This window comes from Danio rerio, chromosome 19 (genome assembly GCF_052040795.2).
Source record: "Danio rerio strain M-AB ecotype USA chromosome 19, GRCz13ab, whole genome shotgun sequence".
Taxonomy (NCBI): Eukaryota; Metazoa; Chordata; class Actinopteri; order Cypriniformes; family Danionidae; genus Danio; species Danio rerio.
Window position 1 is genome coordinate 31,167,501 of NC_141039.2, and position 24,189 is coordinate 31,191,689.

General features: G+C 36.6%; 1 protein-coding gene across 31 annotated transcripts in view; it reads right to left on the reverse strand.

Moving 5' to 3' along the window:
- The window catches only part of LOC137488526 (uncharacterized), a 250,769-nt gene that overhangs the window by 188,768 nt on the left and 37,812 nt on the right, over positions 1–24,189 (reverse strand). For 3 of the 31 annotated variants that reach the window (XR_015516860.1, XR_015516879.1, XR_015516878.1), the window contains exon 3: positions 23,999–24,095. The exons of 24 other annotated variants lie outside the window; for them this stretch is intronic. The gene's annotated coding sequence lies outside the window, so the exon portion shown is untranslated. Of the gene's footprint in view, positions 1–2,169; positions 2,250–16,663; positions 17,530–19,259; positions 19,439–23,998; positions 24,096–24,189 lie in introns of those variants that run through there. 4 more of the 31 variants (XR_015516867.1, XM_087295866.1, XR_015516894.1 and 1 more) reach the window with 3 other exon arrangements.

A 24,189-nucleotide genomic window follows, 5' to 3' on the forward strand; every position in this document is an offset into this window, starting at 1 on the left:
ATTGCAAAAAGCTAGCTCAAACAATAATAATAATAGGTTTATTAAATGGATAGTTCACTTAATATCTAAAATTACTATTAATTTAGTCACTACATGTACTTTGAGATTCAAAATAAATAAATAAATAAATGCTTGTCAAGGATGTCAATTAAAGGTTATAGTTTTGCAACTGTAATAGTGTTGTCACATTGAAATGCAGGGAGCGTTTGTAACCAGAACCATTGTACAAAGCATGTTGCAATCTACTTTTATTATTTTTTTCTTTGCTTTTTAATTAATATGTTGTTCTCAGTTTAATACAGGTAACAACTAATGCCAACGTTAAGTAACACCACCTGCTACTGTACATGTTCCATATTACTGAATTAGATTTTTTTTTTTTTTTTTTTTACAATTGTACCATATAAAATATTGTAAAACTATCAGTAGTTCTTTAGGTTTAATAAATACAAAACCCTTATTCAAACATTTAAATAAATCTATTTCATGATTACTTAACATATCCCTTCAATGGGACAAAACTATATTTAAACATTAAGTGTAACATTATAAATTTAAATGTGCAAAGTTTAAATGATATGTGGAAAGAGCAGCATGAACGTTCTTCAACATATCTTCTTTTTTGGTTCATAGGATAATAAGTTATAAAAGCTGGGGGGGGGGGATAAATGATGGCGTTTTCACAATTTTGGGTTTGAATCACATCAAATGTTGCAACATGCAGTATGTTAAACAGAACAGAATAAGCTTTTAGGTTTGAGAGTGGTTCCCGAAAGGCCTTTTTTTTAGCTTCTTAGCCTTTGCCGTATGCGCTGTAAACAATAAACTGCAGTGTTCCCAAGTAGCTAGCACTACACAGACAGTTAAACTGCATTCCAGCCTTTAATGGAGCGTAACTTGTTGATGTATAGTGGTCAGTTCAGTCTCAAAGGAGGACTTTTAAGTGGATTTGCACATAAAACTCAAGAAAACTGATATAGAACCACATCGTATGGACCAACAGTCCGGACACTGCTGACACAAGGCATTTCAAAGCCAACAAAAAGATACTTTCAGGGAGTCATGTAAGCAAAGGCTTCTGACAACTCTTATGAAATATTATGACTTCAAGAAAGTCTTGGTTGCGGAGGAGTATTTTAGTTTGAAATGTCAAGGAAGGTTTTTATAAACAGAACAGCACAAAAGTGGGTTTTCAGCTTTGACTCACTGCTCGTGTGGCTAAATCATTAAAACATTAGCCAAACGTGCTAACAAATCACTTCAGCAGCACATTGTCAGATGTTTGGCACACAGTTACCTTGGCAGATTCTGAAATCTATAAACAAACCTTCAGGCTACTGTACCTTCACACACGACATTCAAAGTTTCAACCTGAAATAAAATGATAAACATTTATGGTTCACCGAAAGCAACAATGCTAGTGTCTGCTCTAGTGACTTTCGCTAATACCGGGTGTCAGTCTTCACTGGCTGATTTGAAAATTGACAGTGTGTAGAGACAAAAACAAGTTAGAAAAGACATCAGTTGTCAAAAAAAAAACAAAGACAAGACTGAAAGACACTTATCTGTGGAGACTGTCTTGTGAAATTAGCAAAATGTCACTCAGAGACTCATTAGCTTGAAGGCTAGGAGATGGAGTTAGTGACTCAAGACGCTGTGTTAGAAGAACGTCTTGTCAAAAGGTTTTTTTGTTTGTGCTTGTGGGACACCAGCTAAATCAAATCAAATGCCAGGTGAATTCCTCCTTAGAGAAGGAGACAAAACAAGAATACGAAAAAGCCCTTTTACCTTCAAAGGATATCAATAGTCTGTGGTCTACGCAAACAAGCACTTAAAAAGGGATCAATGGAAGATGGGAGTTAAGTCAACAAGGTAGAAACAGGGAACGAAGAGTCCAAAAAACTAACTTACTCTCACTTCTGTCTCTTTCTTCTTCACTGTTTGTTCTTATCTTTGCTTTATGAGTCTGTGTTTGTACTACAGACTGAGCACAATACCCTGATATCCCATCAAAGGAATGGTGTGCTTTCATGACCCACGAGCACTTTGACAGGTTGAGTGAATCCTAAACTCCCTGTTGTCTTTTATCCTTATCAGATTAACATCTGGAGTTTTTGGAGTCAGCGATTACCATTTATTACTGAGAAAGGCTAGTGTTTGGTTACTCACATTGCGTGTCTACCTGTAACAGCTGCTCACTGGGCTGTTTGAACAGCGTGTCTCCATAGTCAAGACAGTGAAAGGCATGCCTGTTGGTTGAAAACAGCAAAGAGAGCACAATGGCATGGCCCAGTCATGAACTCTGGTGTATAATATCCCTATCTAGCGGACAATTGACAGGTTTGGTGAGTCAGGGGATGTTAAAAGACACACTCTCTTGGCTGGCAGCTGTTATGACACTGTATAGCCACACGTGAGACAGAAACAGTTAACATCTTTTTATTTCCTGATGAAAAGACCAGCATGGCCTGTCAGCAGCATATGTTGTGTTTGGAGGGTGCTGGTGTGCTGGTGTCTCCATCAGGCTTTTAAAAAAGATTGGAAAGTTAACCCAAATAATGAACTCTCACTCATGTTGTATGACTTTCTTTCCACCCAAACTTGTATGAATTTATTTCTTAAGTGGATGATAAATGTTTAGTACAAACCCAAATCAGAAAAAGTTGGGACAGGATGGAAAACATAAACAAAAAAAGAATGTGGTGAGTTTCAAAATGACTTTGACTTTTATTTCATTGCAGACAGCATGAACAAAGTATTTTATGTTTTGTCTGGTCGACTTCATTTCATTTGTAAATATACTGTACCTCCTTTCCTGTCATTTAGACCTGCAACACATTTCGAAAAAAGTTGGGACAGGAGCAATTTAGGGCTAGTAATTAGGTAAATTGGTTAAAAAATGTGATAATGTGATTTGAAACAGGTGATGACAACAGATGATTGTAATTATGATTTGGTACAAAAGCAGCATCCAAGAAAGGTCTGGTCCTTTGGTAGCAAAGATGGGCAGAGGATCGTCAGTTAATAAATTAGAAAATTATTAAAAACCTTAAGATAAAATCTTGAAACCTATGTTTCTCAATAAAAATAGTAAGACGTTTAGATATTTCACCTTCAACAGTGCAAAACGTAATTAAAAGAATCAAGGAATCTGGAGTAGGTTCAGTGTGTACAAGGACAAGGACGCAAAACTGAGATCTTCTATCCCAGGTGGCATTGCATCAAGAATCGTCAATCTTCTATAGATGGTATCACCACGAGGGGTTCAGGACTACTCTGGCAAACCTTTGTCAAGTATCACAATACGTAGTTACATCAACAAATCTCAGTGAGGAAAAGGATACTTGACTGGCCTGCCTGCAGTCTCGGCCTGTCTCCAATAGAGAATGTGTGGCACATTTTAAAGTGGAAAATGTAACATCGAAGATCCCCCCCACTGTTGCACAACTTAAGACTTGTTCGCAGAAAGAACGGGACACACTTACACCTGAAACACTTTATCACTTGGTGTCTTCAGTCCCTGAACATATTTAAAGTGTTATGAAAGGGAATGGCAACATCACAAAGACGTAAATGCTTTACTGTCCCAACTGTTTTTGAAATGTTTTGCAAGAACCAAAATCGGAATATGTGTTTATTTTGATTAAAAAAATACAATAAAATGAATAAAAACCATGAGGAACACGTTAAATAATGTTTGCTATATTCTCTGAAATGAAATACAAGTCAAAGTAAATTTAGAAATTACTTCTTTCTTTTTTTTATTTGCATTTTCCATATATCCCCATTTTTTTCCGATTTGGCGTTGTAGGATATATAGCTGATCTATTCTGTAATTATTTAAAAAATTTTAACTAAGTCTAAAAATTTTGTCATCATTTACTCACCCCTTTCTTGTTTCTGTTTGACTTTCTTTTTTTCTGTCAAATGTAAAAGAAGATCATTTAAAGAAAGCTGGACACCTGCTTTCTTTGAAATATCTTCTTTTGTGCTCAACAGATGAAAAGAAACTAATAAAGGTTTGGAACCACTTGAGGGTGTGTAAATAGAAAGTACATTTTCATTTTTGGGTGAACTATCCTTTTAAACAGCTTGGGTAAACAAATTATTGCTAGTGAGCCATATGGCTAGTACAACTCTGAACATGAACCAACTTGTTTTACAGACAACTGGCATGGCTAACGTTATTTAAACATGGATAAAAGCTATCCTGAAAATCCATCTTGGCCTTGACATGAGGTAAATTTACATTTTGGATTGAGCAGTCCTTTATCCTCTTTAACCAACTTCAAAAACTTATTTTACTGGTGAGCAAAAAGTAGTTACAACTGGAAGTCAGGGCCGACTTATACACAATACTAGTTGCCTAGGGCCCAGCAAATTATGCAAGGCCCCACCTCCCCTCCCTCATGTCAAAGTGAGTCAGTGTTTACAACTTATGAGAGAATGAAGCTGAACTATGCTTCAGGTCATGAAAATGGGGAATAAACACCATGAGAGTGAACTGCAGCAACAGCAATCAGGAAAACTTAACTTATCTTCTCTCTGGGTTTAATGCCAAGAAATACAGTAAAGTTAAGTTTATTCTTAACATATACAGTACATAACTGAAAATCTTTCTTGATTTTAAAATAATGGTATTTTAACATTTTTTGGTACACTATCCCAATACACACCACAAGATTTTCTTGGTTAACAAATTCTGGTAACACTTTACAAGAACAGTACATGAATAATGATGTATCAAGAGTTCATGTGTGAATAGCGGCTTGTTAGTTACTTGCCTTAAATACTTGTTAGTTCATGTTGTTATTTAAAGTATTAATCAATGTTGAAGTTTAAACTTGAACTCATGAGCTGTTAATGTATAATTATGTCATGACTACTTGGAGGGGCACATCACTTTTAACTCATCCCTAACTTCTCATGAACTCCTGTGTTTAAACTGTTCTTGTTGATGTTGACAGAACTCTTGTCTACTGTTATTCAGTGTAAACAATCCAGACGGATGTGCATCAGGAGTTCATGAGTAGTTAATAATGGGTTAATGAATATTTGGCCCTACAAGTCATGATATAATTATACATTAACATATCAAGAGTTTATGATGGTTAAATTAAGCATAAACTAATGTGGTAATTAATACATTAATTAACAAAAAAGCATGTACTAACAAGTAGGCATGTCCCAATCAGGTTTATTTGCCCTCGAGTCTGAGTCGTTTGATTTTGAGTATCTAGAGATACCAAAAACCTGATCCGATACTTCTATAATACATTAAAAAAATTCAAATGGAGGTTCTACGTGCTCCAAAAGCTCCACAAAGGTGAATGGCAGGTCACTCAATGAGATTATTTGTGCTATCTTGGCTGTGATGACCTGTGCCTTCACGGGGGATTTTTTCTATCCTCTTCAAACTCTCCTGCAGCATGAGCGGACTCATCTTCAGTTGGATTGCCTGAGTAAACTTGCTGTATTATGTAGAGGGTTTGTTTTTGAGGTGCCTCATCAGGTTTGTTGTGTTAAATGTAGCCTTTTCCTTTCCACATCTTGCAATCCCAAGTTTACAAATCTCACAGTTTGCAATGGCGATGTTGTCGTCATCAACTTTATACCTCCAGACTGCAGACATACTTGCGCTTTCTGCTTCAAGCTGCTTTGATGTACTACTTTGCCGCCATTTAACCAAAAGCGTCTCTGCAACTTAGTGATGTCATGCCGCACGCGTTGCTGTTTCTGTGCAAATAATAATAATAATAATTCGTTACGTTTATATAGCGCTTTTTCTGGGTACTCAAAGCGCTTTACACAATGTGAGGGAATCTCCTCATCCACCACCAGTGTGCAGCATCCACCTGGATGACGCAACGGCAGCCATTTTGCACCAGACCGCACACCACACACCAGCTGATTGGTGGGGAGGGGACAGAGTGATGATATGCCAATCATGATATGGGGAGGGTTAGGAGGCCATGATGGACAGAGGCCAGTGGGCAGATTTGGCCAGGATCTCGGGGTTAAACCCCTACTCATTTTCGAAGGACATCCTGGGATTTTTAACGACCACAGAGAGTCGGGACCTCGGTTTAACGTCTCATCCGAAAGACGGCACTAACTGAGCAGTATAGAGTCCCTGTCACTAAATTCAAAGTCAAGAAAGAGGTCAAACTCTGTGCCACTGCAGAACTATAGATGTGTTAAAAAAGAGAGAGAATATATATATATTTATACATATATATATTCAAGTCCTGACCGGATGGTATTGTCCGATTCCTATTGAGTCTGAAACCGCATGATCGGGCCCGATTTCTGATCACGTGACCAGATCTGGACAACGCTACTGACAAGTAATTAAGGTAGCAGTTATTCACAGACTCATGTTGCAGTTAAAGTTAGCTGATGATTAGCGCAAGCATTTACTCATAATAAAGTAATGTTTAGTTTATATATTAACACATCATTATTCATGTACTGTTATTGTGAAGTGTTACCCAAATAATTTTATTTGTCAGCAGTATGGCTAAAAGGACATAGCATAAAGGTTTTTTTATTAGATGTTATTATCAGTAGATTGTTAGATTTTAGGATATCTATAAGCTAGTGTGCAGCAAAACAGTGACAAATTTCACTTTTAGAACATATAAAATCGATTTAAACATGTAAAGCTTGTTGGTTTTGTAATTTTCGCCTAAAAGGATCAATGAGGTTAGAGTTTAATTCACATCACTTTATACTTCAATTTCTCATCAAATTGTAACCAATCAAATACTCTTTGACATGCCCCGCCCACTTCAAGATGTTTCCCATTTGATGCGCTTGAGCTCAACCACTCTCACTGGAAGAGCGGTGATAAAACAAAACGCTTTTGTCAAATTTTTTTTTTAAAGGGGAGGAGCTACACTATGTCTCACCCTTTCTTTGTGTTTCGGTTGAGATTACGCAAAACATCTAATAAAAATGCACATTTCAAAACACTTTACGAGACATTTAAATGGTTCTAATCTTGAAAATCCATTTGGTCTTGACATTGGAGTCACTTTTTGATTTTGAGTTTCTGTTCCTTTAATCAGGGAGATGTACTGGTGAGCAGCATACCTATATGCTTATATTCTATCCTCGACTGCCTTATAGCTGAAATAACCAGCATAAACATGACTTAAAATCTATCCTTATGTTTTCAGCAGGATTAAAAGTGGAATAAAGTGAGCCAGAGAAGAAAAATAGAGAAAGAAGAGGCGGATGCCGCCCCTGCTTCTAACAATCACCATCAAATTGACTCATGTTTAACCTAGAGACCGCCTGCCATCTATCCAAACCGCAAGTTGGTTTTAACCTTTCCACAAAAACACTGCACTCTCACCAATGAAAAACATGTTTGTTCTTGCTAAAAGAATCATAAAAAAGGGCTTGAGCACTGATATCAATCTTCACTAGACTTTGCGCTCCAGTGAGTAGGCAGTGAACAGTGGTAAACACACACTTAAATAACCAACTAATGTTACCTAACGGTTACGAGTGCATCCCTAAGGTAAGGCCTGCTTTTGTTTCTCACAGAAAGCACGAGGGTGGGTCATCTCTGGTGTCAACTGTCCATTAGCAGGGCGGACAAAAAGGTGTATACAGGTGCTTATGTGCATGTTTCTCCAGCATGTGCTTCTGGGCTCCAGCAGGATATACAGAAACAGAAAGACTCAGAAACTGATCCAGGCTGCGGGGAGCTGACTCACCCTCTCAAATGGCAGTGGGCCTGGTCTCCTTGATAACCGAGCCGGATGAGCTTTGTGAGGCCGAGACAGGAACAACACATGTCGCTCACCTGATAAGCATTGGGAAACTTTCTGCAGGATAGAAACAGCAGTGAAACACTTCTTTTTCTGCCTTTTCAGCAACCTGACACGAGTCTGACTGGGATCGGTACTGCATTGGCAAACGTCACACTGGTTTGTGAATTGTGTTGTTAAACCTCATTCTGATGCATCAAGCTTTCCAAGAATGCACCTCTCTCATATTTCTCCCAGAGAGATCTGTCTATCTATCTAAAAGACTTCACAGTCATGTTTATTAAAGCTCTACTTTTATGCCATTAAAAATCCTAACTTTGTTTCAGATGTCTCCTGTAATTAATTTATATACGTCCAAACTTCATTTGTTTTATTTGTTATTTAATGAATAATACAGCATCGCCTCTTTTTACACTTTCTGAAACAAACTATTCAGTCTTTCTAAGCTCCTCCTTCCTAGAGCTTATTCTTTGGTTGGTCAGATGACCAAGTCTGTTGTGATTGGTCTACTGCTTACAGCATGTGTCAGTAACCCTCTCTATAGAGGCATCCTTTGCACTTGTAAACACAGTGATATGAATAATAATGTCAAATTTATTGTATTAATTTGCGATTGGATTTGGTTTTGCAACCCAGAAGAGAGTGCAGATCTTAAAAGAATATTGGATTGGAGTATGTACATTTGTTTCAGAACTAGGAATTGCTGGTACAGACTAAAATTCGAGTATTTTATAACAGGATTTTGGAGGAATGTTTCAAAAACATTGAACTGTCTTCTGATATCAGAAGATAAAATATAAATGAAGACTGTTTGCAAAATCTGACCCTGGAAGCAGCATTTGTGCATGAAAGCCTTGTAAAACTGATTTCAGACAGACTTCTAAGACAGCTTGGGTGATAACTAAGGGGATATATCATTCATTGTTTCAAGCTACTAAAACTGACACTTAAAACCTGTTCAACTTTTTTTTTAACATCAAAAGTTATGAAGGAAGTTTTAATGTAAATTTGACAGTGTAAATAAATCTAAATGAATAACAAAACACAAGAAACTGTTATTTAACAGATTTTATTTTTATATTAATAATTTTTTATTATTAATGCAGATTGAGACTTTTTTTTTTGGACACTTGTATGTTTTTGTCCAAATAAACATCCAAGCAGGCACTTTCAAGTGTTTCCAGTAGCTCTCCTGCTTTTTCTTTTTTTTTTTTTTTTACTTTTGTTTGTTGGGAAATCTGTGCACAATTTGAGACATCCTCTAAAATGCACAAGATGACTGCAATCTTTTTCTTGGCAAGAAAAAACTAAAACTAAAAAGAGCGTCTTCAAAAGTCTCCAATTACTCTCAATTGAATCTCTTTAGGAAGAAACAACTAAGATATTGCAGTGATTCAATTGTGACCGTTTCTTCCTATGAGAATATGTGTTAGATTACGTAGCGTGTTCATTCAGTACAAATGAAGACAAACAACTGTGAGCGAGAGACAGAAATGAGAAAAGAAAAAGAGCGTGTTGGGACAAGGCAAAGACACCAGTGTCACTTTTCAATGACAACAGAAAAATGTCCTCACGGTTTGTTGCTCCATTGAGCCTCATGTGATTCACACTCAGCAAAACACAATACATTAGTACACTATAATTAATAAGCAAGCGGTTTGCGGCAACACCAAACGCAATTATTTTCTATGTTTATGATATAAAAGACTCAGTGAGATCTTTTTTTATTGGAGGAGCCTGATGAGACAAATACGACAAAAGGTCCAGAAATTCATGCTGCAATACCATTCTGTTAGGGTGAAAACAGAAAAGATGTGCTTCCCTTTTCCCAAGAGCGTTATAGCCTTTCATCAGCACTAGGGCACAGGCTCCACATCATATAAAGAAACCTACCCTTATATTCAAGAGGGGGTCTAGAGCCATGGTCCCCCTTGAGATTTATTTTCTGCAAAAACAGCACAAATGCATTCTGAATCCTGGTGGCTTTGGGAGGATCATTTTTTATACTTTTGTTCAGTACTGTTTTGTTGTAGCATTGCAGCCAGTTTCACTTATTTTTTACTGACAGTTGTTGTTGGGTTTTTGTTTTTTTGTTTTTTGCTTTTGTTGTTGTTTTGTTGTAGTTTTTTTAACATGGCAGTTCTATATTGTCAAGATCACCAATGAGCTAGTCCATACAGATCGCTGGTGAACTAAAATCTGCCATCAAATGAACTATAAATCCTGTCATGCACAACACACTTACACCTGTTCCGGTTCTTCGATTACACACACACAGCTGGGAGCTGCTCAAAGACTGATTACATGGACTACATGTACAATACACAAAACACATATAGGCTGAATTCGAAATCGCATACTTCCATGCTATATTGTACGCTAAAAACATTATGCGCGCCGAGTAGAATGTCCGAATTAATAGAATTCGAAAATCAGTATGCGAGAAGTAACCAGATGACCTACTATTTCCGGCGAGATCCTGAAGTATGCATTGGATGCACACTGCGCTATCCCATGATGCCCCGCGAGAGAATTCATGAATGGGAGTGAAGTGACGCAAGGGCTGTCACAATATCTGTTTTTTGCTGGGTGATTTATTGCACCCAAATTAATTACAATAATCAATATTATTGCCACTTTGTAACTTATATCACTAATAAAAAATTGTACACTTTTACAACATAATAGTATAATAAATAAATAATAATTAATAATAAATGTTAACAAAAAAGGGTAAGAACAAAATAGGTAAAAAGGGTTTAATTGGGCCAACTAATAGTAACTCTGGAGGGCCCAAAATGGCGTGGACCCTTAGAATCACCCTAACTTACTAACTTAGAGAATATATCGTGCCTCAAAAATTAACCGCCCTCGTTTTCATATATCATGCAATAAGTCAATATTTTGAAAAAATTATTGCGAGAGGCCTATGTGATGCAACTCACACGGATGGGTAACATGATCATGACAAAATGGTGGATGTAGTACGTCCAAGTTCCATTTTTACACGATTCTGGATTATCTGTATGTATTTGTTTACCCCTGTATTGACCATTGCCTGTCGGACTAACTTTATATTTAAACAGCAAGTGGTTCCTCAACCCTATATTTGTGTTACACATATATTTGGAATGGGTTGATATTAAATTAAAATTGACATCCGAGGAGTAACAAAGCTAACACAAATAGATATTGGAAATAAGTATATAAAACAGATTATTTTTCAATATGCCGGTAATTTTCAGGAAATGTGTGGCAGAATTTGATCTCACCTGTTACTGCCAATTACTGAAAATTTAATTATGTTTAATACAAAACTAACAGCATCTAAATCAAATGAGAATACAGTTTGAAACTGTATTTTTTTCAAGCAAACCTAAGTGAAAGATAATTGAAAACATACTGTTTAACTTTTTTCTTTTTTTTTTTTACACAGGATTGACAACATTATGAAGCAATATGCATATTTATGAAGCTATCTGCATATTTTGTCAAATATACACCACTATTTTCACTTAGAATAGCATTATTGCAAATAAGATTTTATAAAAAGTGAGCTGAAACAGTACAATTCTTGTAATTTGTTTGTCCAATTTAATTTTTTCTGTTCAGTCCACCTAAATTTGTAAACCATTAGGTTAACTTAAGCTTTATGTGTTGGGACAACACTAAGGAATTGTGTGGTCCAACTACCTGGTTAGGGGATTTGTAGTTCCCAGCTTACTCTATATGGGATTTAATTAAGAGATGGAAATGTCGACAATAAAAGTTCTTAGATGTTTAAAGTTAATAGAAAGACTTGTTAGAGTTTAATCTTTACTTTAGTTTGAAGATTTTGAACATTTTTCATGTAATGCTTTGTGTTTTGAGATTACCACCTTGCAGAAGCTCCCATGCTTTGGATGTTGGCAGCTTAATTAGCAAAAATGCCGTTTGTTGCTTTTCTCAGTGAGCAACAACTATCCTAAAATTAGTTCTGATCAGTTAACTTTATATGTAATAATGAAATATGCTTAAAAATTGCTGTTTTAGTTAATTTATTTAACTTCATATAAAACTGAGACTTCCAATTGTAACATACATGTATGATATTATCAGACCTTTGAGTTTAAGTTAAATAAAAATACTAATGCATTTAAACTTTTATTTAATAAAATCATGTTGGACCAACTCAATTGCCTTTAATTGTTTAAATGCTTTTTAGTTGATGCTAAACAAATGTATTGGATGTAAATCCTGCCCTCAGTTAAAATGGGTTCAATTAATGAGTTATTATTTAGAGTATATAGCGCAAATAGGATATATCACTTTGTGCATGCTAACACATAACAAATATTCAGGTACTTCTTGAGAAAAAATAAAAAATAATAATTTAAGTCAAGACTGCACACAAGACACACAAGAAAAACTGTACAGTTTCAACCCAAATGTGTGTCAAACATAGATTCAACCATTGGGTTAAGAATGTATTAATACAATAACAAAGAACTTAATAACAAACAGTTGAGTTTGTCCATATTTGACCTAAGTTTGAGTAAAAATCAAGCAATTTTTGGAGTGTGGACAAAAATTATTTTTGGGGAGTGATCAAAATCGGCGACGTAGCGAAGTACCGCAAGTGCAATGATGACGCGTCGGTTTCTTATTATTATTCATAGCTGAGTTTTCTTATCCTTTGAGAAGAGCCGGCTGCTTAATTTTTCATGAGAGCACGTGCTTTCCGAAGGCAAGGCATGCCAGTTTCAAGCAAGCTGAGAGACACGGACCCACGGCACGCAGTAGCCGTTCATGAAGCCTCGTATGTGTTTGTTTCCATGATCCACGGGGTTTGTTGCATGTTTGTTTCCCCGCGATCTTGTCAGGGCCGATCATACTGCAAAGCTGTGTGTGTACTGCAAGCATTTTTGTCGGGAGAGCAGTACGAGAATTGAAGAATGGCAGACGTTGACTTTTATCAGGAGTTCGTTTACTTTTATACACATCGCCGTGCTGCTGTGTTTGACTAAATCCTCTATATTACCAGCAGGGCTAATGGTTAAAATATGCAGGTCAGGAGACCTGCTGCACTGAGTCTGCATTCGGATCTTTAATTTAGACCAGGCGATCGAGGGAGAATCCTCATTTATAGTGTTTACATGAACACACTTATCTTTATAATGATATAACTTGTGGTTATGTGTATATGAAATTACGAATAACAAATGTAGCAGGGCATTAAATTACTGTTTATTTCCTTGCATTTTAACTTTGTGAACTATAAACTATTGCGTCTCCTCACGGTTTGTGTCTCATTTTGTGAGCTAACTGTCAACAACAGTTGTTCACTCCCCTTCTCCCCTGATGAGCACGCCCACTCCTGCCCTATGCTCGCGGAGCTCCACGCCCATTAATCATGCATCTTTTGAAAAATTCTGAAGTAGACTTTAACCGAAAGTGGGGGGTGTCATGGCCCTTTAAATGTGTGGGTGAAAAAAACAACAACTTTTCCCAACATTGAACACAATATATTTTATTTTAAGAAACATTTTTAAATATTTTGGATCTGTAGCTTTTGATGTGGAGGGTCCTTTTCAGCTGAAGATACTATTGCCCTAAAACCCAAATAAAAGAGTCGCAAAACAACTGTACATACATGCGTGTAAAAATGGTACCAAAAATACTGGCGGTTTTAAAACCTTGACTTTTTCTAACTGCAGTAAACATAAAAACAAAGCTTCCACTGGACTCAAACTACAAACCAAAGTCAATGGTGCTACACTCAAAAATAACTTTTGCTGTTTGTTCAAACTACTTGTTTAAAATAAGTTAAAACAACTAAATGTTTTTCAATGACTTTTTTGGGGGGACTGTTTTTTTAGGGAAGTGTTTTATGTTCAATCAACTTAAATTTGTAAAAAAGATTAAGTTAACTTAATTGATTTATGTAAGGACAATATGAAGGAATTGTGTTGAACCCAGGATTTTTTTCAGTGTCCATGTTGGTGCACCACCTACAAGACAATCAGCACTGACATAACTTTATAGTAACACAATATATAACTCAAACTATTAAAATATTAAATATTATCTCAATATTACTGTCCTATAATCAAATAAATTCAGCATTGAAGAGCATAAGTGACTTATTTAACATAAAGCCAACTTCATTAGCTAGCTCTAATAGCATTAGCTTATCAGCTATCTGTCTTTTAGACTCTCTCTCCTTTAGCAGCAGCCAAACCAAAGCCACTGAAAGTGAACATGCATATTGTATTGGATCGGATAGCTCTGTGCTCAAGAAGTGTTCACCTCATGTTCACCTACATATCAAATATATGTAAGGTCAGACTGTGCCTGTCCATGATATATTCTCTATTTACCCATTTATCCTTATCTGCCTCCACTGCTGCCCTGGGTGACTCTGATCCAGCTGTTGTTTTGGAAACCCAGGCCAGCTCTATGGTTTGGCTAGAGCGAGAAGAAGCGAGGGAGGGGGTGAAGCATGGAGAAAAGTAATAAAGAGGGAGTTCACTTCAGTTCAGCGTTGTTGGGTTTTTTCCTGAGACACGAAGCCTCTGTGAGAAAATGAGTCAGCGCTGAAGTGAGTGAGTAGGATAGAAGGAGAGAAAGCAGTGAGAGAGACGAAGAGAAGTGGCGGAAAAAGAGAAAGTGGCATTTCAGAAGTGACAGATCTGATTGGCACATGCTGTTAATGGCCGCAGTGATGGGCTTCTCTCACTCAGCAGACGCTCAACTGCTCATATTAAAAGCCTTCCACAGTGGAAAACTGTCAGAGGGCTGACGGTGCACAAGCTATCCTCAAGTGACTCTGTAAATATTCACTTCCTCTCATTAGCCCTACAGGCTTGATAAATTAGCCAAAGACCTGGAATATTTTAAGATTACTGAAAGGTTGTGAACTTTAAAACATCATAAATGGAGGAAGTTGAACGTGGGGTGTTTACATACAGATTTATAGCCTTATTGTGTCTCAGTTCTGGAATAAAAAAATCCATCCGTCGTCTGTTCTCTCAAAGTCTGATGCTGACTCAGAGAAATATCAGAGCAATGGCTTAAAGTGAAATCTGTGTGAAATTAAAATTTACTACGTTCATTTGCTTGCGTACATTGATATTATTTAGCTGAACAATTGAGTGTGTGCGTATAAGTCCAAAAATTTTATGTGTGAACTTTGTTTATAGAAACAGTTTGGGGATATTTTTGCTCAACCAAGAGTCTCCATTACATACATTAAAATAGCTTCACGTGGAAAAACGCTTATGTCCACTAGGAAGAATGGAGATGCCGCTTGCTGGCAAATCCTTGGCAAAAAAAAAATGAGTCAACATGAACAAATGGAAGGACAAAATGAGGAAGGCTTTGAGGGATGCTGGGAAACTATATTTAAATTGAAAAGAAGAACAAAAACCAGGGTGAGTAGAAGAACCATATATGTGATGTGACCTCTCTCTCTCTCTCTCTCTCTCTCTCTCTCTCTCTCTCTCTCTCTCTCTCTCTCTCTGAACGTGTTGAGGAGCGCTAAACGGCACAACAAGTTAACCTATCAAAGTAAAACACATAATAAAGCTGTATCAATGCAGATTTCCCACCAGTCCTGTGTAAAGAACGGCAAGCAGAGTTTGTTTATATATTCATTAATATCGTGAGATGGTGGAGTGCAAGAACAGTTTGAAGTAGTATACACAGGTGCAGCCAGCTTTTCTAAATACTGTAAATGACAATATGATGTATGTCTGCATTTAATGTATTTACTGTTGTATTTATCTATTGTTTATTGCTAATAATAATAAATATATAATGTTCACAATTCAAATGAAAAAAAAATGTATTACTCAAAATTTGAAAATATGGACTTTTAATAAGGTAGGTCGTCTCAAGGCCGAAAGTTAATTCACTAAAAAAAATTATTTTGGTAATCTTTAATCAAATTCTACTATTTGCTTATGCATTTGGAGTGATGGCTCTTCTCTGCTGACGTCGGTTTGACAACTTCAGCCATATTATTTTTAACCACGCCATTCTTACTGTTAGTTTGTTATGAAGAAATTATGTGGAAAAAGAAAACCCCACCCCCTCCTTAATATTCAATTTTAGTTGGAAGACCATCTACATACTGGAATAAAAGTCTAAATGACCAGCTAAAACCAGCTTGGACCAGCCTGGTTTAAGGCGGACATAGCTAGTTTTGGCTGGGCTCCCAGCCTGGCTAGGCTGGCCAAGCTGGTTTTAGCTGGTCATCTTCCAGCCTGACCAGGTAAGACCAGGCTGGAAATGGCTGGAAACCAGCCTGGAAATGGCCAAAACTCCTCTGAAACCAGGCTGGTCGACCAGTTAAAACCAGCCAACCAGCCAAGGCTGATTTAAGCTGGGGGGGTTTTTTCAGTAGGGGTATTACTAAAACTCATATTTTAGAGTAATGACTTAATTAAATATGACCACAGACATTTAAATGTTCATTTTTATATTTCAATAGAAGCTTTGAATGTTAATTTGGCATGATAATATGACGACTTATCAGAGAACTGTCAGAATGACCACTATGGTAATTCTAGTACTTATAGAATTCTGGTAGATCCAGTGTTAATAATATCTCAGTGTATCCTCAGGAATCACTGGGATTTCATTGAAATTGTATGCTTTTTTTTCTTTCTTTTTTTCAAAAATAGGTGACACTTGAATTATATACTGTACAAATCATTATACAAAGCCTTACACAAATCATCAAGGACCATAGATTCAACAAATCTGTTCTACTAAAGAAAAAAATTCACCTTCATTTTAAAGTTAATTAATTGTAAAGCTTCATTTTTAAGTGAACTATCCCTTTGATCAATTTGCACTTTTGCAAAATTACTTAAATTCAGTGAAAAAAAAGTCAAATATTTGATCTCATTCAGTCTTTTTATTTCAGAAATGTGACTTTATTTCTTACAGCCCAAAAGTATATTTCATTCTAAGCCTATTTCCAGCAGAGGGTTTAAAAAAAAATAGATAGTTGCTTTATACGTCAATCAGGGAATCTCTTTGCATCTAACTACTGTATAGTCAGTATTTGTTTTTCTCATAATACAGTAGAGTGTAATCCAGACCGTGTGACATCCAGTCAGAGAGAGTTTGGCTATGTTAGACAATTGGCCTTTCATACAGTACAGTATGTCTCTCACACCAAGACAGCCGCATATTTCTATGATGCTGTGTCAAGCTAAAAGTGCTTCAATCTGTTGCACTCAGTCTTTTGTTGGAAGCATTAATGCATTTAAATGCAGCCAGACGACGTGCCTGCTAACGTTACCGAAGCACAACAAACTCAATGACTCCAATAAAAAAGTGCCACCACAACAAGCATATTTACCACCATACCATCCCCATGTACTCTGGCAAATCCTCTCATGACCCATATCTGTGGAGTCAACATCCTCGGGAGCCCAATTGCCCTCTCTCCATCTCAAGAGCAACCGAAAAACGGCCTTCATCACCACCCCACCGAGGCCTGCAAACACCAATCTGAAGAAAGCCTGAGGATCCGATCCTGACACATGCTGCTTTGAGGATGGTGCGTCTGGTTAGCGGAGGGACATGAAGACCTTCAGGACTGTTTTTTAGGCGAGAAGAGGGACAACAAGAGCAGGGGGTAATGGACAGTGGCCTGGAGACGAGACGCTGACTGTCAGGGGGCGCAGGACTTTTTCGTGAGGGATGGATATCCTTTTAAAACAAGCCACCGTAACATATATGAACACAGCTGGAGCTGATGGCAAGCCACATAGACAGACAGAGAAACAGACAGAGAGATAAACACAAAGATAAGATAGAAACCAAAAGGAAGTGAGAAAAATAGACAGACAACCAAACAGAGACAGACAGAAGCAAAAATCAGTGAAACATATGAATACTGTTAGACAGACACACTTAAAAAAAAAAAGCTAATCTTACTTCGAGTTTTTGTATTGCTTCTCAATACAAACTCAAGACGCATTTTCTAGCCAAAAAAAAAAAAAAATCTGAAATAATAAGTCAAAATGAAGTGAGTTTGTCCTTAAAATAAGCTAAATAATACACACTCACCGGCCACTTTATTGTGTACCACCTTACTAGTACCGTGTTGGACCCCCTTTAGCCTTCAGAACTGCTTTACTGTAATCCTTCACGCATAGATTTAACAAGATACTGGAAATATTCCTCAGAGATTTTGGTCCATATTGACATGATAGCATCACACAGTTGCTGCAGATTTATCGGCTGCACATCCATGATGCAAATCTCCCATTCCACTACATCCCAAAGGTGCTCTATTGGATTGAGTTCTGGTGACAGTGGAGGCCATTTGAGTACAGTGAACTCATTGTCATGTTCAAGAAACCAGTCTGAGATAGTTTGCGCTTTATGACATGGTGCGTTATCCTGCTTGAAGATGAGAAGATGGGTACACTGTGGTCATAAAGGAATGGACATGGTCAGCAACAGTACCCTGGCAGGCTGTGACATTGACACAATGCTCATTTGGTCCTAAGAGGCCCAAAGTGTGCCAAGAAAATATCCCCCACATCATTACACCACCACAACCAGCCTGAGCTGTTGATACAAGACTGGATGGATCCATGCTTTCATGCTGTTGACGTCAAATTCTGACCCTACCATCTCAATGTTGTAGCAGATATTGAGACTCATCAGACCATTGAACGTTTTTCCAATCTTCATTGTCCAATTTTGGTGAGACTGTGTGAATTGTAGCCTCAGTTTCCTGTTTTTATCTGACCGGAGTGGTACCCGGTGTGGTTTTCTGCTGCTGTAGCCCATTAGAGATGATCTTCTGCATTCCTCGATTGTAACGAGTCGTTATTTGAGTTACTGTTAAAGTCGCTTAAATCACCTTTTTTCCTCATTCTGATGCTCAGTTTAAGCTGCAGCAGATCGTCTTGACCATGTTTACATGCCTAAATGCATTGAGTTGCTGCCATGTGATTGGGTGATTAGAAATTTGCGTTATCGTGCAGTTGGACAGGTCTACATTATAAAGAGTGTAGTAACAGAGTTAATTAATCTTGTTTTTGGTTTGAAAATACATTTATTTTACTTACCCCACTGGCCAATAATTCAGCTAGTTTGAAGGAAAAACACACTTATAGTATTAGTGACTTATTTTTAAAAACAAAACAATATTTTTTGTTTGTCTAGTAGAAGCTTCTGGATTTAAGATTTTCTTTTTAAAATAGAAAGAAGACAAACCTTTCGGTAAGGACAGTGTTTTTGCAGTGCAGACAGACAGAGACACAGACAGTCAAACAAAGAGACAAAAAGACAGACAGAAACAAAAGACAGGACAGCAGGTGGATGCTGCAAAAATATTTTCTTAACTGTTTCTATAATACAAATACTTAAGAAGCATTTTCCAGACAAGTACAACAAGTTGTATTGTGGTGATGAATTGTATTGAGCACTTTAAGTGTCCAAAAAAGTGCTATATAGGGGGGTACTCACATTATGTACAGTTGCCTCGAACCGACCCAAAGCACGCTTGTCCACCCTCTTGTCTCCTCCGACGACCCGCACTCACATTACAATCGGGCCTGGGCACGCTTACGTCATCGATGCTGTGCTGTTCAGTAAGGGCTCTCGCTCAGCACAGTGGAGATTTCTCTAGTTGTATCGCTTTAGTCCTTATGGATGCAGTGAAACGCAGTCAGATATTTTGCCGAACAGATCAGCCACTTTTGACGCTCATAAACAATCATAAAGCCCTCGTGCAGGAGGAATTAGGGGGTTTGCTGAAGGTGCGCAGCTGTCCTGCAGTGAGGGGTTTGCGTATTTATTAAACTATGGCAGTTTGCGTTCATTGAACAATAAGAATGATTAATAAAACAGTGCCTGAAAAGTCATGTCTTGCTTTCATTTTCGGGATTTGGCGCATTTTGGACTCACACACAAGCGCACCGTGCCAAAGCCCAAGTGAACCGTGCCTGAGCCCGATTCAGCGCACTCACACTACTCAAACGATCTGGGAAACGGGCCTGGGCATTGTACAGATAGCATAGTGTGAGTAGGCCCTAAATTTAAGGAATCATTATTATTATTATTATTATTATTATTATTATTATTGTTGTTATTATTATTATTTTAGGTCAGGTCATTATTACTTTTAGGTCAGTATAATCCCCCAGTCTACAGAACAAACCACTGTTATCCAGTAGCTTGCCTAATTAACTTAACTTGCCTAGTTAACTTAATATCCTTGTTAAGCTTTTAAATTGCATTAGAGCATCTTTCAGAATAATAGTATGTACTGTCATCATGGCAAAGACAAAACAAATGGTATTAAAGCCATTAAAATATTCTCAGTTAAAAAATTACTAGGGAAATATTTTTTAAAATACAAAATGGCAAAACTGAATGGCTGATAATTTTGCCTTTAACTAATGAATGACAAAAAACAGAAATAAATAAATAAATAAATAAAGAAAGAAAGAAAGAAAGAAAGAAAGAAAGAAAGAAAGAAAGAAAGAAAGAAAGAAAGAAAGAAAGAAAGAAAGAAAAGAAGAAAGAAAAACAAAGAAAAATAACAAGAGACAGACAGACAGATATTTATCATTCGGTGTGCAGAGGGACTTAAAGACCTTCATGACTTTTTGTGTGTGTGTGTGTGGGGGGGAAGCAGGGGGTAATGGACATAGGCTTCAGGATGAGATGGTGACGGTCTGTGTTTTCATGAGGAACTGATATCCTTTTAAAATAAGCCACCGTAACGTATATGAACACAGCTGGAGCTGATAGTAAGCCGCATGGGTAACATGGAAGAAGGTGTTTGTAGTTTGTTTACAACCCCGACATTTCTCCAAAAGATAAAACAGGCCATGAGATATAAGTTTTTTTTTTTCTTTTTTGAGGTTTGTGTGAATGTTCTATTTTTGCACCATTGTGCTGAACATAGTGTATATTGCATGCAGGTTTGCAGCAGAGGAAACTCTCTTGAGAAACTCTTGCATATAAATCTTGTTGAGAAGTTCAAATCAGTGAAATAATATATAATCTTATGCATACAATCCTGCTAAAAGTGATTTGTAGGTCAGAATGATGACATATTTCCAAAAGATTTTAAAGATTTAATGTTATATTTATGATCATTATTATTATTGTTATTATTATTATTATTATTATTATTATTATAATAAATATAATAATAATAATTATTATTATTATTATTATTATTATTATTATTATTATTATTATTTTTTATTATTATTATTATTATTGTTGTTGTTATTATTATTATAAATATAATAATAATAATAATTATTATCATTATTATTATTATTATTATTATTATTATTGTTATTATTATTATTATTATTATTATTATATGAATGCTAATAATATGGGTTATTATTATTACTATTAGTAGTAGTAGTACAAGTTTGGCAGTTACATAACAATAATAATTAACACAAATGTTGACAATTAATGAACAAAAATAAATAAATGAATAAATAAATAATAACAACAACAAGACAGCATTCTACCGAAGATAAAACAGGACACATGGCTTGCTCAGTTTTTGATCTTCTGCCAGTGTTTTGAGCGACGGTCTTGGAGGATAAATAGCCATCCTCTCATCTGCCTGAGGGCAAACATCTGGATCCAAATCACAGACCTGACACACTTTAGACGGAGGAGGAATCAGGTCACGGTGACCCGCGCAGGGCACACATCCAAAATAAATAAATAAGTAGCGAAGCAACAAGGCTGCTGTTTTACCGAACCAATGCAAGCAGATAAAATAAGGCCTTTGAGTCAACAGAGACACGGCTGAAGATCTGATTTCTCAGAGCTAAAGAATACAGTGCATTTAATTTCAGGCCAGATGCTCTTGTAACCGCAGAGCCTGCGATTCGTACGCCAAACTTAGAGAGTAGCTCAACCCAACCAGGCCCATTTAATGGTCTTATTGTATTAGCCTGCGTGCTGCGCTGTCCATCCCAATCAGCCCAGAGTGCATGTAATCTGATATTCTCTTTACATGCGTGGTGCTCGCTGCGCGCCCCGACACTTTTTAGCATCACAAAACAAAGCTCAGCTCTACTGCGGATACGTCACAAGGGGTTACGTCAATCAACACGGCTCCACGGCAGGCAATGTAGAATAATTCATACCTGCATATAGAGCTATTCCATGGAGAACAATCTCTCTCTTACACACAAATGCACGCATGTGTGTAGATGTGCACAACACACACACACACTCTTCAACTGAGAGAAGCAACAACAGTCGACATCTGTCACTATTACAGGACAAGCAGTGTCGGGGAATAACTAACTGAAAGTAGTTTGAGTAGAGTGACAGTATAGCTCGGTTGTTTTGAAAGCAAGTTTGCGGTAATAAGCTACTTTTTTAACAAGTAGCAGTGTGGTGTGACATTGTGTAGTGGGATACACTTCTATTTTTTCAGTATTGTAAGTAAGGCAGAGCAAACTCTCTTTCAAGAGGCGGTCTTGCAAATGAGAGGTATTTTTCATGAATACTTTTTTTAATATATATAAAAATATTGCTAATTAAATTAGTTATTTATTTGAAGTCACTTGATGTTTGTTCTATATTTTATTTCAAAAAGTCAGCACAGTGGCTCAGTGGTTAGCACTGTCGCCTTACAGCAAGAAGGTCGCTGGTTTGAGTCCCGGCTAGGCCAGTTGGCATTTCTGTGTGAAGTTTGCCTACTCTCCCAGCGATGGTGTGGGTCTTCTCTGGGTGTTTCAGCTTGTCTAAAGACATGCACTATAGGTGAATTGGGTAAACAAAATTGGCCATAGTGTATGTGTGCGTGTGAATGTGAGAGAGTATGGGTCTTTCCCAGTACTAGGTTGCAGCTAAAAAGGGCATCTGCTGCATAAAACATTTGCTGGAATAGTTGGCAGTTAATTCAGCAGAGCCCACCCCTGATAAACAAAGGACTAAGCTGAAAGAAAATGAATGAATGAATGAATGAATGAATGAATGAATGAATGAATGAATGAATGAATGTTTTACCATGACAAGATTATGATGCATTATGGTACTGCATGTATGATTTTTTCATAGTTTATGGTTATTTTTAATATTATAAGATGTATTAATATTTTAATTATTATTAATGATGTCGGCGCCTAACGTGTAGAAGTTAGTGCATTGACACATGCACTCCAGTGCTCACGGAGACCCGAGTTAGTTTCCTGCCTCGTTGTCCTATGCCAATCCTTCCCCTCTCTCTGCTCCCCATGCTTTCCTGTCAATTCTCTCTACTGTCCTATCCAATAATGGTGAAAACCGTCAAAAATAGTATAAATAAATAAATAATAATAATGATAATAATATATTTGTTGTTGTTATTCTTATTATTATTACAGTAGTAGTACTGGTGGTGGTAGTAGTAGTAGTACTATTACAACAATAGTTAGCTATTTATAATAAGCTGTAGAAAAGTTGTATAACAGTAAGTATTTTGTAATAATGTTTTATTATAAAATATTGTTAATTAAAATTATGTTATTTATCCAAAGTATTTCACAGTTGTTCTCTATTTTGTAAAAAAAAAAAATTTTTTCTGACTGTTTTTTCTGGCATTGCATGTAAATGTACATGTACAAATTTTTACCGGTTATTTTTATTAGCTTTAGAATGGCAGTATCACAACAGAAGTAATTAACGTTACAATTTCTTAAGTACTTTATACTTAAGACATTTTTTTTCTAATTAGTTTTTACTAGAAGCATTGCATGAAAAGCACTGTATGTATAAAAATAAAATTATTTATTATTTTATTGGTTGTTATTCTTATAAGGTTTAGAGTTGTCACAATACAACATTTAATGTGATTAATGCTCTATATTAATAAATAAAATAAATACATATTATTAACAATATTTAATGTAACAAAGGGTGGATAGGCATAAACAAAGAGGCATAAACAAAACACAGACAGACAGACAGACCAACAGACAAAAAAGGCTGACACACAGTCAAATAAGACATAATTAGGTAGAAATACACAGACAGAAAGAAACAAAAAGAAAGTGAGACAGACTGGCAGACAGTCAACCAGATAGATAAAAAGACAGACAGGCAGAAAAACAAAAAACAAAGAAGAAACAAACAGGACATAAATAGACTAATAGAAATGGTACAGACAAGAAAATAATTTAAAGAGAGACAGACGTCCACAAAAAGACAATTAGACAGACTTAAAGACTCACAGCAGGTTGTTGATTCGAGTCTCGGCTGGGTCAGTTGGCATTTCTGTGTGGAGTTTGCATGTTCTCCCCATGTTTGTGTGGGTGTCCTCCGGGTGCTCTGGTTTCCCCCACAGTACAAATACATGCAATACAGATGAATAAAGCTAAATAAACTAAATTGGCAATATTGTATGTCTATGAATTTGAAAGTG